Raw genomic sequence first — 17,865 nt, 5'->3', positions numbered from 1 at the left:
ATAAAGAAGACCTAGAAGACCTAAAAGGACTGCAAGAAAGAGTAGAGAAATATAAAAATATCTTTGTGTAGAAAAAAATACATTAGTTTTACTAATCCTTTACATAGTAGGACTATACAGTATATTCTGGTCCGTGGATCTTCCCATTTATAATTTTGGTCTGTTCCTTTCTTTCACTAGGACTAAACTACTTTTTCATAGTCTGATCATTTAAGTATTTAGGAAAGCCATTCTTCCTTCTCTTTCTTAAACTTTTAAAAATTCAATGATTAGTCATTTCTCCAAAATAGAAATCACTTTTTTTTGGTAATTTTTTGACTGGTATTCTGGAATTCTTGAACGAATTTAAGAAAACCTGATCTCTTAATCACATTCATCCTCTCCATCCAAGAAGCTTGGTGTAATCCTCCATGATTTATCAAGTTTTCCTTTATTTTTCTTGGTAGAGATTTGAGTTTTGTTATGTAGAACAAAGGTACTCTCAAAGGAAGAGATGGGGTTATATGATTATTGTATTACCTTCATTTCATAGTACCTATGTCTCTCATTTCTAAAAGCAGAAGTCAATATACTAAAGACTTAAGCCATATTTTTTATTTTTTTTAAGACTTTATTTATTTATTTGACAGAGAGCACAAGCAAAGGGAGCAGCAGGCAGAGGGAGAGGGAGAAGCAGGCTCCCCACTGATGCAGGACTCGATCCCATGACCCTGGGATCATGACCTGAGCTGAAGGCAGCTGCTTAACCAATTAAGCCACTCAGGTGTCCCTAAGCATGTTTTTTAGAGATGAAGGAGCAGAAAGCTACATTTTTTATTATGACTCTGCAGCTGAGTAGTTTTTAATATAATGTATTGAACTCCGTGAACTTTCCAGTCACCAAAGTACAAAATCAACATAGAGCTGAAAATGGTGTGTTGCATATTTTTAAATCTTAAGAAAGTAACTTTGTATTAAAATTTATGTTGCTACTAGCAAAGCACCATTATCCTGTAACTTTTCTTTGTAGTTTGGACTTTGAGAGAATTGATCTGAGTTGGTCAACTGTAATAATTCTTTTATTTCCTTGGCATTCAAAGTCTACAGAAATATATAAAATGCCTTAATAGGCCTAGTGCAGATTATCCTGAAAGGGACAGGGTATGTTTAACAAAAGAAAAATACAGTTGACCCTTGAACAACATGGGTTTAAAATAAGCAGGTTCACTTATAAGAGGATTTTTTTTAACAAATATATTGGAAAATTTGTTGGAGGTTTGTAACAAATTGAAGAAACTTGCAGAGGAATCACATAGCCTAGAAATACCAAAACTGTTAAGAAAGAGGTATTATTGTAAGAGTACGGTTTATAATACATATACAAAATATGTGTTAAGCAGTGGCTTATGTTATCGGTAAGACTCCTTTTTGGTCAACAGTAGGGTATTAGTAGTTAAAAGTTACATGTCAAAAGTTAAATGTGGATTTTCAACTGCGAAAGGGGTTAGTACCCCTAAACACTATGTTGTTCAAGGGTCAGCTAAACAACATACAGCTGTACATACAGCTGAACTGTATGTACATGTCGATAGTTTTGACTTAATGTATGCCATACATTGATATTTTTATTTTCTTTTTTTTTTTTTTTAAAGATTTTATTTATTTATTTGACAGACAGAGATCACAAGTAGGCAGAGAGGCAGACAGATAGAGAGAGAGGTGGAAGCAGGCTCCCCGCAGAGCAGAGAGCCCGATGTGGGGCTCGATCCCAGGACACTGGGATCATGACCTGAGCCGAAGGCAGAGGCTTTAACCCACTGAGCCACCCAGGCGCCCCGATATTTTTATTTTCAAAGTACTTTCACATTATGATGGAAACCAAATGAGCATTACCACACAAAATATCTTCCCATAAGAAAAGTGAGAGCAATGAGCTATTAGAAACTTTTAAAGAACTCTTATATTATTGTTTCCACAGCCTGGATATGGTTCTTATATTCAGTATTTTACCATTGATCTAATCGTTATTTTATCCTGTCTTTATAATTTATTTTAATAATGCAGGATGTCCTTACTGGAATAAAATTATTTTTAAACTGTCAACAAGAGATTTTTATCTCAGATTATCTGATATAGTAGTAACCAAAACTTAAAGAAACATTTTAAAAGCCCATGGATAAATGAGCAAAATACTGAAATATAGCATATAAGTGTTCAGTGTCATCTAAAAACACGAGAGTATGTGAAAGAAAACTGGTATAAATCAATATGATGAAATATTTATCCAAAGAACATTTTAAATAGTATTGATTTCTACTAGTTCCTGTTTAGGCAAAGTGACCTACTTCAACTAGGCATTTGCCTAGTGGCCTGTGGGGAAACATGCACTTTTAAAAGGAAATGGGGAAGCAGGCTCTGAGTCTTGGACTTCTAAATAGTAGTAATTTTGTCCTAAGAATAACAGCATTATGAACATCCTAACTCTGGCAAATAGTGCCATTTCCTTATCACTCTCCCCAGCCAAGTTTTTCCCAGACAGTTTCATGGAAGACCCTATTATCAAAATCTTTATGAAGCCCTAATTTTCCTTTCCTTTATTTCAGTCACACCTTGCTTGGATTTAGGAGCTAAAGAAGCTTAGAAACTCAAAAGTTTCCAGGCTAATAACAGAAATCTAACTCAACCCTGTATCAGGAAGGGTTTATGAAATCCCTTTTGAAAATAATTATTAGGTATAATATTTTTTTCATCAGAAAATATATTTTGAGTTTCTCTATACAATTGCCTTTTCATTCAATTTTTTTTTACTTAATAGTGCCTATATTGAAAGCACTATCACAAAACCCATGTTGAAGCTATTATAACATTTATGCATTAAATTAGGTAATACCTCCTTTTTAAAAATTGTAGGAAGAGATTCACTGGTTTAAAAATCAAAAACAATTTTACATCTCCTGAAAATTCTGGATGAATTTTATAATTAGTCCTCCTTTGTGTAGATTCTAAAAATGGTTATAAAAAACTTGTAACCAAGGTATGGGATTTCATTTACGCAAACACTTCTATTAACCTCATCTCTCTAGTGTCTCTCTCTACTTTCTAAATACATTTCTCATTTTTAAAAATTACTATTAGCTGTCTTAGGTGTTGCAAACCATATTAAAACTTTTGGGGGGACAAGATAACGTAAGAACAATGTAGGGCTAGTAAAGCGTCTGACTCTTGATTTTGGCTCAGGTCATGATCTCAGGATTGTGAGATCAAGCCCCATATCGGGCTCCATCCTGGGTGTGGATCCTAGTTAAAATTCTCCCCCTTTCTGCCCCTCCCCACTGTGCACACGCACATGTACCCTCTTTCTAAAATAAATAAATCTTTTTAAAAACTTAATGTAAGAACTCCCATTTCTAGACATTTGCCTTACAATTTTTATTTATTTTTTTTAAAGATTTTATTTATTTATTTGACAGACAGAGATCATAAGTAGGCAGAGAGGCAGGCAGAGAGAGAGGGAGAAGCAGGCTCCCCGCTGAGCAGAGAGCCTGATGCGGGGCTCGATCCCGGGACCCTGGGATCATGACCTGAGCCGAAGGCAGAGGCTTTAACCCACTGAGCCACCCAAGTGCCTCGCCTTACAATTTTTAAAGTAAACCACTCAGAAGGCAGTGACTGCCTGTACCTGGTGTGTGGCATTCCTCTTTTCCTCCCACCTCCCAACCAGTCATTTGAAGGCAAAGTCCTAATGAAGACATTGTGCTATGAAAACTTGTAAGCATGTGGCTCTACCTCACTGTTGAAGCTTGTAACTTCAGTGTCTCTAGAGAGCTCTATCTTAGAGATCGTACTTGCCAATTAACAAATGAATTTTTCAGGAAAGTGAATACACCTGCACAGCTTTTTGAAATAACAAGGCTATGCATATGTACTTGACATGTTTAACTCTTTAAATTTCAAAGAGACTAGAAGGTGACCTACATTTTGTAATTGTAAAGTATTGCTAATGGAATGTTGGGTACTTTTTCTGTATTTGTGTGTCTGTGTGTGTGGGTGCTCTGATGTATGAAATGTCTGAGTGTGTAGTATGTGTATTATCACTGTGTTCCTTACGTGATCACCAATCGTGATGGGTGAAGTTCTGAAAATTCTCTGATAAAAGTACAGAAATACTAAATGGTTACATTTCGGAGAGCAGTTATTTGTGGGCTTAAAAGAAAAGATCACAGTCATCATTCTGATTTCCCATAAAAACTTAAGTGTATTTGTAGACTGGTGGTCTGAATATTTATACCCCTGTTTCCATGACTAAAATTGATCCCCCCCCCCACATTTGAGACATTTGTCTGTCATCAAACTTACTTTTTTCTTGTGCCAAATGACATTTGATTGGATTATTCAACAGAAGGCAGCTTTACATTGTTGAGCACAATCAATATGTTGAGTACAATCAATACCTTCACTGATTTTATAGACTTTTCAGCGACTGCCTTCCTAAGTGAAAGCTACACTGGCTCAGGTTCTAGTCACATTATACGAAAACTTGAAGATATTTTACAACTGTAACATCTTTTATCAACCTAAAATAATACTCATCAAGTCTCTTCCTAAAAATATGTACTCATATGTAGATAATCAACAAAAATTTTAAGCACTTATTATTTGCAAGATATGCAAAGGGACATGCATGGTACTTATCCTAAGGAAATTTACAAACCAGTAGCATATATGTAATATTTGTATAAAAGTTTGACAATAAAATAGCACAATAAACACAAAATAGCACAATTGACAATAAAAATAGCACATAATTAATTTTATATGAGTCATACTGTCAGTAATGATAGAGGTAATATCTCCCATTTATTTTAACAGCTATTATATACCAGGCTCTTTATACTGTGTTCAGCTATTATATCATTCCTGTATAATTTTTATAACCGCTCTCCAGAAGAGACAGTATTAACTCTTCATCCATTTAGCAGACAAGTACTTCATAAGTTACTCAAGATTGTGCATCTGGAAAAGAGTTTAAAATCCAGTTGCATTTGACTCTAATGTCTGCAGTCTTTCGAGCACCACACTGCATCCCCACAGATGTTACAGATTTTCAGAAGAAGTTAGAGATTGTCCTCAGCAACGTGGACAGGAAGATTTGACAGAGAGGGTACAAATTCATTTAGCATTTCTTTTTTTTTTTTTTAAGATTTTATTATTTGATAGAGAGAGACACAGAGAAAGAGGGAACACAAGCAGCAGGAGCGGGAGAGGGAGAAGCAGGCTTCCTGCTGAGCAGGGAGCCTGACATGGGGCTCAGTCCCAGGATCCTGGGATCATGACCTGAGCCAAAGGTAGCCGCTTAATGACTGAGCCACCCAGCACCCCTCATTTAGCATTTCATGGTATGAAGGATTCCAAAAAGTTGAAAGAAGGAAAAAGGGGCTTTAAGTTGGTGAGTAAAGACAAAAAGACCAGGAGCACATGTGTCCTAAAGAATTGAATATACTGATATGTACAGAAATTGCATCTGAAAGTCACTTGGAAATAAATCTGAAGGGAGAGTCAATAACGTAAGGTTATAGAAAGGGTTGTATGCCCCCTAATGGCTTGTGATTTATTCTTGAATGTACCAGACTTAGTTGAAGCCTTTTGAGGAAAAGTTTAAAACTATCAAATGCTATGTGGAAACTATTGTATTAACTGACAGGACTGCAGGATAGAAGGAATGCATGGACATCTGGAAATAAAGAGAAGAGCTAGGAAACATTTAAACTAGTCCAAAGACAGAGGGGCTAAGTTTCAGAATATTCATGCACAGGAACTAAGATTATAGGTGAAAGATTTTTTTTTTTTTTAAGATTTATTGATTTATTTGAGAGAGAGAGCATGTGCATGAATGGGGGAGGGGCTGAGGGAGAGAGAAAAGGCAGGGGCAGAGGAGAGACAGGGGAAACAGACTCCCTGCTGACCGGGGAGCCTGATGAAGGGCTTGATGGCAGGACGCTGAGATCATGACCTGAGCCAAAACAAGAGTCAGACGCTTAGCTGACTGAGCCACCCAGGTGCCCCATAGATGAGAGACAGTTTTAAGAACTAATGATATTTTTGTGACTGAAAAATTCAAGTAGAATGTTTATTCAAATACGTCTTCAAGATTTGGGGGCTAAGTAACTCAAAAAACAATGTTACCATGAAGAGATTTATCTAAATTTATGGGAGCAAATGCCTTTGAGAAAAGGGGTTATTTAGGTGGATTTGTTCTATATATGAGATACTGGCAGCATAAGCAAGTTAAAAGCAAATGATGAGTATAGGATAGAACATCAAAAGAGATGTCAGGAAATGAAATACAACTTGTCAAATGTATAATGATATATAAAGCCAGCAGACTAGATCAGATCTCTCAGTAAAGAAAGTATAGTTGAAACCAAGTATAATTCTTGTCTGAATTACTACGCTATGCAAAGTAAGCCCTAGAAAATTTTAAAGGTAATAATATATTTCTGTTGCATAGAAAAGTGAACCGAGACTCAGGTTAAGGCAGCTTACTAATGTCATACCTAGCAACACTTCCACCATGGGTGGCAGAAGAGTAATCTTTAGGACTAATGGTATTTCTAAAAAAGAGGCTGGGGAAAGAGACGTTTGTAGAACGTTTGAAAGCACTGGGGAGCCAAGAAGGTAGTAAAGAATGACAGTCAAAGATCTGAGAGAAGAATGACCAAAATATAAGTCTGATATTTGGATAGTTGTAGCTGTGGGGATATCTGCAACTCCAGAAGAGAAGGCTGAGAAGATTCACAGAGCTTTTAATAGTTTCAGAATGCTGTGGAGACAAAAATTAGAATCCAGGGCCCACTAAACAAGGAAGGCCTTAGTAAACTCATCTGTTTCTGGTGTGGGACCTTCGAAGCACTCTACCCTGTGATAAAGCAGGAGGATAAATGAAATATAGACCAATGCACAAAGATTCTAAAGCCTAGCTTCAGATCACTTCAGTCATGAAAATTGGATTATGTTGTCCAGGATTACAAGATATAAGTACATAAATATATTTGTTAAAGATTTTATTTATTTATTTGAGAGAGAGAGAGAGAGTAAAAGGGAACATGAGATGAGAAGAGGTCAGAGGGAGAAGCAGACTCCCTGCGGAGCCGGGAGCTTGATGTGGGACTCGATTCCGGGACTCCGGGATCATGACCTGAACTAAAGGCAGTTGCTTAACCAACTGAGCCACCCAGGCGCCTGGTACATAAATATTACATAAGATTTTAATAGACTGTTCTCAAAAACTGAGAAAATTCAGTAAGGAATAACAAGGATTTGAAAAGCACAATTAATAAATTTGAACTAAAAGAATACTACAACAATTAAAGAGTACTCTTTTCAATAAATGTGCAGTCTTTAAATATCATGGGACATAAAGCAAGTCTCAATATATTTAAAAGATAAATCTTCTAGAGTACGTTTTCTTTGTTTCTTTCTTTTAATTAACCCTGATTTTTTTTTTTAAGATTTTATTTATTTATTTGACAGAGACATGGCCAGAGAGGAAACACAGCAGGGGCAGTGGGAGAAGGAGAGAAGCAGGCTTCTGGCCAAGCAGGGAGCCTAATGTGGGGCTCAACCCCAGGACCTGGGGATCATGACTTGAGCCGAAGGCAGACACTTAATGACTGAGCCACCCAGGTGCCCCTAGAGTATATGTTTTCTAATCATAGGACTGTTAAGCTAGCATTTATATTTTTTATAAATTCTTCGTATGTGTGGAAATTAAGAAATCATTTCCCAAGGAACACAAAGGAACACGAAAGGAAAGTAGTATATATTTTGAATTGATTTATAATATGTCAAAACTTATGAGATGCAGCTAAAGCCATGTGTAGAGATCTTAAAGAAAAATATATTAGAAGTAAAGAATACTGAAAAAAATCAGTGAACTAAGTATCCTTCCCATGCACTTAAAAAAATAAAATAGAGGGGTGCCATTGTGGCTCGGTCGGTTAAGCCTCCAACTCTTGATTTTGCTCAGGTCATGATCTCAGGGTTGTGAGATCAAGCTTCACACTGGGCTCCACTGCTGGGCATGGACCCTGCTTGAGATTCTTTCTCTCTCTCTCTCTCCCTGCCCCTCCCCTACATCATGTTCTCTAAATAAATAAAATAGAAATATAAACTCAAATAATAGGAAGGAAAAAAATTTAAAGAGCAAAAAATTTATGAAGACAAGAAAGCATACACTGGATAGGGTAGATGAACACAAGTGTGGTTTTCTGAAGGAACTAATAGCATTTATAAACCCATACGGAGACTAATGAAGAAAAAGAAATGAAAGCACAGATTACTGGTTTCAGGGTGAAAAGTGGGACATCATTATAGATCCTAGACATCAAAAAATAGTAAAAGGATATGATAAATGAATTCATGCTGATACACTTTTTAACATTTAGATGAACAGAGTCCCAGAAAAATACAACTCACCAAAACTGAATCCAAAATAAATGTCTTCCCATAAGGAAAATCACAGACCCAGATGGCTTACTAGTAAATACTGCCAAAATATTAAGGAAAAAAACAATGCCAATCTTATAAAAAATTTTTGAGAGAATCAAATATGATGAACATTTCCCGAGTTATTTAATGGTACCAAACTTAATATTAATATCAAAGTTAAGTCAAAATTAGGTATCAAAATTAGATACAAAAATTCTAAGTAAAAATTAGCAAATAATATCCAATTATACATAAAAAGGTAATACCTAGTAACCAGATGTCCATTTCCATTTCCAAGAATTTGAGGTCAGTTTATCATTCAAAAATTAAATAGTTGATTTAACTAATTACACAGTGGGTAAAAAAAAAAACAAAAAAAAACAAAAAAAAACCATAAAATTATCTCAGTAGACTCAGGAAAAATATTTGATAAAATTTAACTTTCATTCATGTTTAAAAAAATAAAAAACCCTGTAACAATCTAGGCATAAAAGGAAACTCCTTAACTTCATAATTATATGATAAAAACATATACATCATATTTAATGGTGAAATATTAAACCTTTCCCTCCTATAAATAACAATGAAGAAGGTACATTATCACCACTCATATTAATTAATTATCAAATCAAGTCATTTTGTATATTAAACATATCCAGCAACTATAAGATTGTAATAAAAATTACAGCCTGTTTACTTGTTTAGTCACCCTTCAGTAGGAAATCTAGAGCAAGTCTAAAATTCATATGGAAATTCAGAGGGCCAAGAATAAGCAATACACTCTCAAAACAGAAAGCTGGAAATATATGCTATATCAGAGAGCAAGACTTTTCATTAACCTAAGTAAGACCTAGTGGTATTGTGACAAGGTATGGGATTAGGTCAGTTGATCAAGAGAACCACATGTTTGTGGACACAATGTATGATAAAGCTGGCAAAGCATGGATGGAGATTATTTTTTTTTTCAATAAATGATACCAGATCAATGGGATAACAAGAAAAAAAAAGAAACTTGATCCTTCTCTCAAGCAATACACATAAATCAATTGCAACTGGATTATAAATCAAAAGATAAAAGATAAAACAATACAGTTTCTAATCTAGGAGATAATGTAGGAAATTAACTTTATAAGCTGTATAAAGTTGTCTTTAACAACATACAAAGGAAAAAAGATTCATAAGCTAAAGCCAGTAAATTCTATTTATCACAAAGCATTATGATCACGGAAAGGCAAGGGAAAGAATGAGAGAACACATTTGCTGACAAAGCTTTTGTATTCAGAATATGTAAAGAACCACTGCAATTCAATAAGAAAAATGCATAACAAAAACACAGTCATATCAGTAGGAAAATAGGTCAGGAGACTTGAACAGATTTTTTTTTTTTTTTTTCAAAAGAGACACCCTAAGCCAATGAATATATTAAAATATAACTCTTACTACTGGGAAATTCTAACTAAAACCAAAATGATATACCACGAAACAGTCACCAGAATGGCTAAAATTAAAAGGTTAGATAATACCAAGAGTTCGTGAAGATAGAAAGCAAAAGAATTCTCAAATACAGCTGGAGAAAAGTGATAGTTTGCCCATTACCTAGCCAAAAAGAGCACACACAACACCAGTGACTTAGGAATCCCACCCCCAAGTATATACCAAAAAGAGATGTATGTATAAACATATGAAAATATGTAAAGAATGTTAGTAACTTATTCATATGACTTTCAAAACTAAGCAAAACTAAAAGACTGAGCCAAAAATCATGGTAGTGCTTCCTTGGAGTGCCTGGGTGGCTCAGTCATTAAGCATCTGCCTTCAGCTCAGATCATGATCCAGGGATCCTGGGACTCAGTCCCGTGTCAGGCTCCTTCATCAGTGAGCCTGTTTCTCCCTCTCCCTCTGCCACTCCCCCTGCTGTGCTATGTCTCTCCGTCAAATAAATAAATAAAATCTTAAAAAAAAAAAAAAAGAAGAGAAGAAGGAAAGAAGGGGAAATAGTTGGCAAGGTCTCGAGGGGGTAGAGGTTCTTTGGGGCTGCTAGCACAGCTCTACTTTGTGATCTGGAGGATGATAACCCAGATGTTTGCTTTGTCATAATGATAAGAGTATGTTTTTTGAGAATGTTGTATGTCTATTTCAATAAAAATATTAGGAGTAAAACCAAAATATTTTGAAAAATGAGCCTTCTTGGGGCGCCTGGGTGGCTCAGTGGGTTAAAGCCTCTGCCTTCGGCTCAGGTCATGATCCTGGGGTCCTGGGATCGAGCCCCGCATCGGGCTCTCTGCTCAGCAGGGAGCCTGCTTGCTCCTCTCTCTCTGCTGCCTCTTTGCCTACTTGTGATCTCTCTCTGTCAAATAAATAAATAAAATCTTTAAAAAAAAAAAATGAGCCTTCTTGCTGGAAAATGGAAGTAAAGGATTCAAATTCAGATCTACCTAACTTCAAAGCCTAAGAAGGATTTATCCTCATTTGGGAGAACAGGTATTAGTAAAACCCTGGGGCATATTCAGATTTGGTAAACAGGTCCCTCAGGAAGTCTATATTAGTGAACAGTAAAAATGGAAACTTCAGAGAATACCTGTGAATGAAATACGTGCCTACGTCCTCTGCCATTCTTAGCTGTGATTCCATTTATGGTTAGTGCTGCAAAGCGTGGTTTACTATTTCACATGAGTTCATTTTGTTCACTGGCCTTGATTGTGTATTTCTGGAAATCACAAGTCATATTTAATTGGCTTTTAATTTTCCACAATAGTTCTGAGTACATAGCACAGATATGGTGAATATGTCTTTTGTTATACAATTTCAGGGGAAAACATCTGATACGTATTTTTGTGGGTTTTTTTTTTTTCTACTTCCTCTTCCTTCCTCTTCCTTGCTTCTATTAGGATAATTGATTGATTCACTTTGTCAGGGAAAGAATGTTTGTTTGTCTTATCCTCTTCACTGGTGCACCCACTGTACCTAAAACAGTGCCAGCACATTCATGAATGATGCTTGGCGGTTACCAAACCATTCAGTCCTAAATGCACTCTCATGCTTCTCCATTAGCTTAGGATACACTCTCCTACCAATCTCTTTGTACTGAAATTCTACTCATTTCTCACAAGTCCACTTGAGCAATTGCCACAATTTTCCTCACTCTGTCCAGTTAGAACCAAATGCTTTCCCCTGGGATTCCAGTTGTGATTTCTTCGTATTCCTGTAATAGCTTGTATGATGTTCCCCTTGCATTGCTCTTAGTCGTGCATATGTCTGCCTTTCCAACGCAAGTTGTAAGAAGGTAGACTATGTGAGGGAAGCAAGAGGCAAATGGACACTAATATGGCTTAAAGAGCTGTGTTCTAGACTCTGAGCAGAGTGCCTCATCGGCTCTGAGAAGTTAGATGTCATGGCCAACATGGTACATCCGGTCAAGTTTGGATTTAAATGCAGGTCCCTGTGGTCTGAAGTCAGTTCTCTTTTCACCTCTCCATGCTGCCTCCAGAGCACTGTGTCTGTTCCTGTCTGCCTGTGGCTCTTAGGGCTCCTATCCCAGTGTCCTCCATGGGGTGGTCCAGAAGGATCTGTGAATCTGAATAGTCTCTTGGTTCTTCAGTTATAAATGTTGAATTTCCCTGAAGAGCACCTGATTCTGGATGGGAAGTAGGTAGATTAGCATATAGAAATGATATGTCTGTCTGTTTTCATAAAGATTCAGAAAAATAAACCAACTATAAGATTTTCTTCTCTGTGTTTCAGTGTATGCATCTTTAAAATGTGCTTTCTATACAAGACGTTTACAAAGTTGTATTTAAAATAGTGTAGTTGTTGACAGCTTGGATGGATAGAAGGCCCTTAAAAGGACTTGAGGTAAAATGGCAATCAAAAGCTCACTCCAAAATCTTTTAGTATGTTGCGATTTTCTTTTTTTTTTTTATCTTCTCTGATTCCCTTGTGCTTATTTTTTACTTTACGGCCTGTACTTGTTATATTCCATGCATCTATTTTTAATGACATAGCTGTGTTTCAGGAGGGAAAATGTCTTTTTTTACTATCTCAGTATAAGTAAGTTTTAAAATGTGGTTTTCTGAATTTTTTAATTATATGGAAATATTCCTACCTTGTCCTCCTCAAACTGATGACTCTATGAATGTGACAGATGGCAATATATTTTACATTTAAAAATAATTATTGGGAAGCGGGAAAACATGCTGTTGCTTTCTCCTATCCCTTTGCATCACAGAAAGGCTTTATCTACATGACCATTACTACAATTCTGATAGAAAACAGCAATGTAAATAAGGATGCATATGTCCTCCTCTTATCAAAGTGCTAATGAGATTACAGAACAATCAGCACCATATCCCCTAATCCAATTTCATTGTTAAACATACATGGAATTACTTAAGTATAGGCTGATTTTCAATTAAAAATTAATATTTAATCTTTCAAAGATGCTATTTTCATTCGGCTTGCTTATCTGTCCTGTAAAGAATAAATCATTATATGGAGATTTATATTGTCAGTAAAGAGCCTACTTTTCCTTAAGAAAAACAAGTTTTGCAGACAATTAAGAATTTAAAGCCAAAATATTATTTATAGCAATTTAAACTGAAGCCAGACATTGGCCTGAGCACCTAGACAAGGTCATCTCTGCACACCAGCAAGGTTGACTAGCCAGTGGAAGCTTCATTCTATGGGAAGATGGGTTGGGCAGCTGTTACATCAGCAATGTACACTTTAGTAATTTCTCTTCTGGCAGAGCCAACAAATCAGTAGTAGGTCATCTAGAGTCAGGAATCAGTTCTCCCAGAGTCATTTCTAGGGTTCAGGAAAGTTAACCAGGTTTAATTAACCTCCCTACTTATCTTGGATTCTGCCTTTCCTATTTCAAGAAATGGGTCCATGCATTAGTTTAAAATTTCTGAGTTTATGAGTATATTTTATGTTAGGTATTTTATGAGTGCAGTCAGCTTAACTTTTGGATTTGAATTTCTTTTGAGTAGGTTTCCTAAATTGCTGATTAGATATTAAACTTTATTTTAGCTAAAATAGTGCCTAAAATAAAAGTGCATAGCAACAGTGGCCCCTAGAAATCCTTAAGGAGGGGAATTGAAAAATAACTTTAAAAAAGATGACCACGACCAAAATATCTCGCATTTATATAGTTTAAACAATTTTCGTCTGTTCTTTATTCACTAACAGTATACTCTTCAGTCATGATTGATACTGCTACTTGAAATATTTTGATAGCCTTTTAATGGGGCTTGGTCAGTAACAGTTTTGAAGTCTTAGTTCAGCCAAAGCAGTATTCCTTCTTTTTTCTCAGTTCCTTGTAAGATACTCTCCCTGGATAGTATAAGCAAGATATCATGCATGCAAGTCAACACCAGGGATGTATTAGAAAGGTTACTTAAATATAATTACAGAGAACTGAATTCTAATCCTTATTCTGGTACTTACTGTAAAACACTGGACAAGTCTTTTATCTCATCCCAAGCTTGGTTTGTTTGTCTCTTAAAAAAAATTTAAGTCATGGATGAGGTCCTTGAGGCTTTGTCTGTAACAGTAACTCAGTGTGTGGTAATGAATCCAGCTCAATGCAACAGCAATATGTTACTTTCGTGATCATAGATAATGAATGAAATTTTCATATTAAGTAGGTACATCACATTTGATTGTTGCTATTTATGCTTATTTGTGGCACTCTGAATTATTAAATTGTCTGCTTTGAACATTTACAGGGTCAAAGAGGAATTCTCTCTTTTCAGCTAAAGGTGGATGTGCATAGTGTGAAGTGAAGTAGAAATTGTGAGAGGTCAACCAGAGATATATCAACTAAATATCAACTAAATAACAGGTTAAAAAATAAAATCAACTTGCCATCATCCTCTCCTGTGATTACTCAATACCAGTCTTGTTGGAGTTGTGGACATTAAGTTAAAAATAAAATAAAATTGCATGCCCAGCAACTAACTATGAAGTTCAGAGGCCGGTAGGGGCTGACCCAGAGTCCAGCAAGCAAATCCCATTATTAGAACAGAGACTAAAATCATGGCAACATTTTTCCATTTTCAATTGAAGCCATGTGTTTTAATATTTTCTAATGGGCTTTCTGATGTGATTCTTGATTATATGTAAAAGCTTTTCTCTATCACTAGGGTTTTTACAAATTCATTTATCACTTTTTTTTTTTTGCCATTCAAAGCAAAAGAAAACAGTTTTAAATGAATATAAATATGAAGCAGCTGGTGTCTTGTTCAGGATTGCATGAAAGCCTCCTTCCTGGTAAGTTAGGATGGAGTAACAGTACTGAAGGCTTAGTTCCCCTGCAAATGTTAGTAATTATTAGTTTCTGAGCCTCCATGTGGTCTTAGCCCTATGTCCCTATATTCTTCTAAAGGGTATAATAATATTCTTGAAAGGAGAAAGTGAGTAACTTATTTTAAGTACATTTAGTATTTTTAAATGTTACTAAATAATTATACTGTTGGCCTGTTTAAAATGTTTGTGTTTGATATATATAAAAGATTACAGGTAGTGTTCTCTGTCATAAGATCCAATCGGCGTCTTTCTCCTTGCTCAGCAGGGAGCCTGCTTCTCCTTCCACCTGCCACTCCCCCTACCTTTGCATTCTGTCTCTCTCTCTTTGACAAATAAATAAATGAAATCTTTAAAAAAATAAAATAAATATCATTTTGTGAAGTTGAGGTGAAATACACATAATGTGAAAGTAAACATTTTAAAATACATAAAATTAGTGAAATTTAGTAAGTTCACAGTGTCGTGCAACCACCATTTCTGCCTAGCTCTAAAAGTTTTCATCACCCCAGAAGAATACCCTGTAGCCATTAAGCAGGAGCTCCTTATTTCTTTGTCTACCCGCCAACCCCTGCCCCCTGCCCAGCCCATGGTAACCACCAATATGCCTTCTATCTCTATGAGTTTACCTATTCTGGATATTTCAATGAATATCATACAATATTGGTGTATTGTATTCCTGATTCATCAGGAATCATACAATATGTGACCTGTGTGTGGCTTCTTTCACTTAGCATGACATTTTCAAGATTCATCTTCATTACAGCACGTGTTAGTACTTCATTCCTTTTTTAATGTACGAGTAATATTCCCCATCCCCCACTCACCTGCTGATGGATATTTGAGAAGTTTCCACCTGACTGTTGTGAATAGTGCTGCTGTGAACATTAGTGTGCAAGTTTTTGTGTGGGTGTATGTTCTCGATTCTCTTGCGAATATACCAAGGAGTGGAATTGCTGGGCCATATAGTAGTTCTAGTTTAACCCTTTGAGGAGTAGCCAAACTGTTTTGCATAGTTTTGTGGAGTTTCCACAGACTGCGCCGTTCTGCATTCCTTCCAGCCGTTAGTGTATCCATAGCCTCAGCAGTACCCGTTCTTCTCCTCCTCCTCCTCCCCCTCCCCATTGTCATCTTTGTCCTCTTGTCCATTTGCATATTTTTTTGGAAAAATAATTTTTTAGTTATTAAAATTTAAATTTTTTAATTAGGTTGTCTTTTTATTCTTTATTATAACTGCCTTGTGTCTAGGCATCGTAGTCATATGTGTACTCAGAAAATATTTAATAAGCTTGTACTTTATGCCCAATCCTTTTTTGATCCTTGGGGATACAGCAGTGAGAGGGAAACAGGTAATATCCCTGACTTGGTAGTATTGCATTCTAAAGGAGAGAGACAGAACATAAACAAAAGATATAATGCATCAATGTATGCTAACAGTCATAAAAAGAATCTGAAAACAAAACGCAGAAGGTGTAGTGATGGAGAGCTGTGCATGGGGAGAAGAATATTTTTGTCAGAATGGTCAGGCAAGGCCTTTCTCAGGGAAGGGTCAGAGACTTGTCATGAAGGAGCAAAGAAAGTATCAGAGAAAAAAGTATTATTCAGAGGAAGAGCCCAGTCAGGAGAGAGTGTTTCAGGAGTATGAATCACAAAATATATCTCTCTGAAGCAGAGAGAGCCAGCAGAGAAAGCATAGAGGGAGCCAAGAACGAGATCACGGAGGGCCTTTTGGGAGTTGGGGAAGAGTTCCATGTTAATGGGAAGCCACTGGAAGATTTCAGTAGAGGAATGATGTAATCTGAATTATGTTTTAAAAGGATCGTTCCAGCTGCTGAGTGGAGAAGAGCAACAGTAGAAGCTGGAACCTAGAAAGGAGCCAAATCAGTAATGACATAATCAGGATACAAATGAACCAAATGCAATTTATAACCACATAAATCAAGCAGAGTCCTTATAATTAGTAGGAACGTGCATTCTCTGTGCTAAGAAAATAACTAGTTCATAGAAAAACTTTTTTTTTTTAAATCAAAACATTGAAACATTTGGATTTTATAGTGCTTCTTGGGGAAGTTAAATTATTTTTACATACTGCTATCTCTGCTTTAGTCCTGCTTCAGGAACTGTGCCTTCGCTCCAGGACCTTCTTATGTCTGTACTGTTCTCATAAAATTTTATTTAGTTTTAGAGATCCTTTTAAAAACAGGTACTTTTTGTAAAGCACGCTTAGATTCTCTGTCCTGTAATTCTAGAATTTCATCAAGCCAAGTCACTACCAAAGGAGAAGAAACTAGATCATAAGTCCCACAGACAGATGACTCTGAAGCTGTAATGCACGTCCTATTAATGCAATAATTGCACAAATGGCATTCATTTAGCATGTTTGATTTCCTAATTATTCTGAATCCTTACTTCACTTTTTTTTAAGCTTTTTATTTTTATTTATTTGACAGAGACACAGCAAGAGAGGAAACACAAGCAGGGAGAGTGGGAGAGAGAGAAGCAGGCTTCCCACTCAGCAGAGAGCCCGATTCAGGGCTCGATCCCAGGACTCTGGGATCATGACCTGAGCCGAAGCCAGACGCTTAACGGCTGAGCCACCCAGGTGCCCATTACTTCACTTTTAAACATGCAAAAATTTCCATAACCCAATTCACTAACTATGCCAGTGTTCTATAAATTCCTGGTTTTTAAAATCTGATGGGAAAAGATGATTCTCCCTGAATCTTAAGTCTTTCTATTTTTTAATTATTTTTTTAGATTTTATTTATTTATGAGAGAGAGAGTGAGCAAGCAGGGGAAGGAACAGAGGGAGAGGAGCAAGCCGGTTCCCTACTGGCTGAGCGCGGAACCCTGTGAGGGTCCCAGTCTCAGGACCCAGAGATCATGATCTGAGCCCAAACCAAGAGTCAGACATTAAGCTTTTTTATTTTATAAATTATCTAGTGTATTTAATTTTTTGCCATAAATGTATGTTCAGATTACCCACTTTTAATTTTGAGACTTCTATCCACGGCAGAGCTTCTTATTCCAACTCAAGTGCGAGGACAACTTTGCCTTTTATCCTGTAAGTCTTCTACTCAAGTCTTTTGAATTGGA

At 36.3% G+C, this 17,865-nt stretch overlaps 1 protein-coding gene across 1 annotated transcript in view; it reads left to right on the top strand.

Moving 5' to 3' along the window:
- Nucleotides 1–17,865, top strand: part of LOC111147355 (thrombospondin type 1 domain containing 7A) — a 442,849-nt gene that overhangs the window by 310,033 nt on the left and 114,951 nt on the right. The window lies entirely within an intron of this gene.

The sequence above is a fragment of the Enhydra lutris genome, unplaced genomic scaffold, assembly GCF_002288905.1.
Source record: "Enhydra lutris kenyoni isolate GAN:26980312 unplaced genomic scaffold, ASM228890v2 scaffoldscaffold16, whole genome shotgun sequence".
Lineage (NCBI taxonomy): Eukaryota > Metazoa > Chordata > Mammalia > Carnivora > Mustelidae > Enhydra > Enhydra lutris.
Note: the sequence above shows the minus strand (reverse complement) of the source record. Positions and strands in the feature narration are given on the sequence as shown.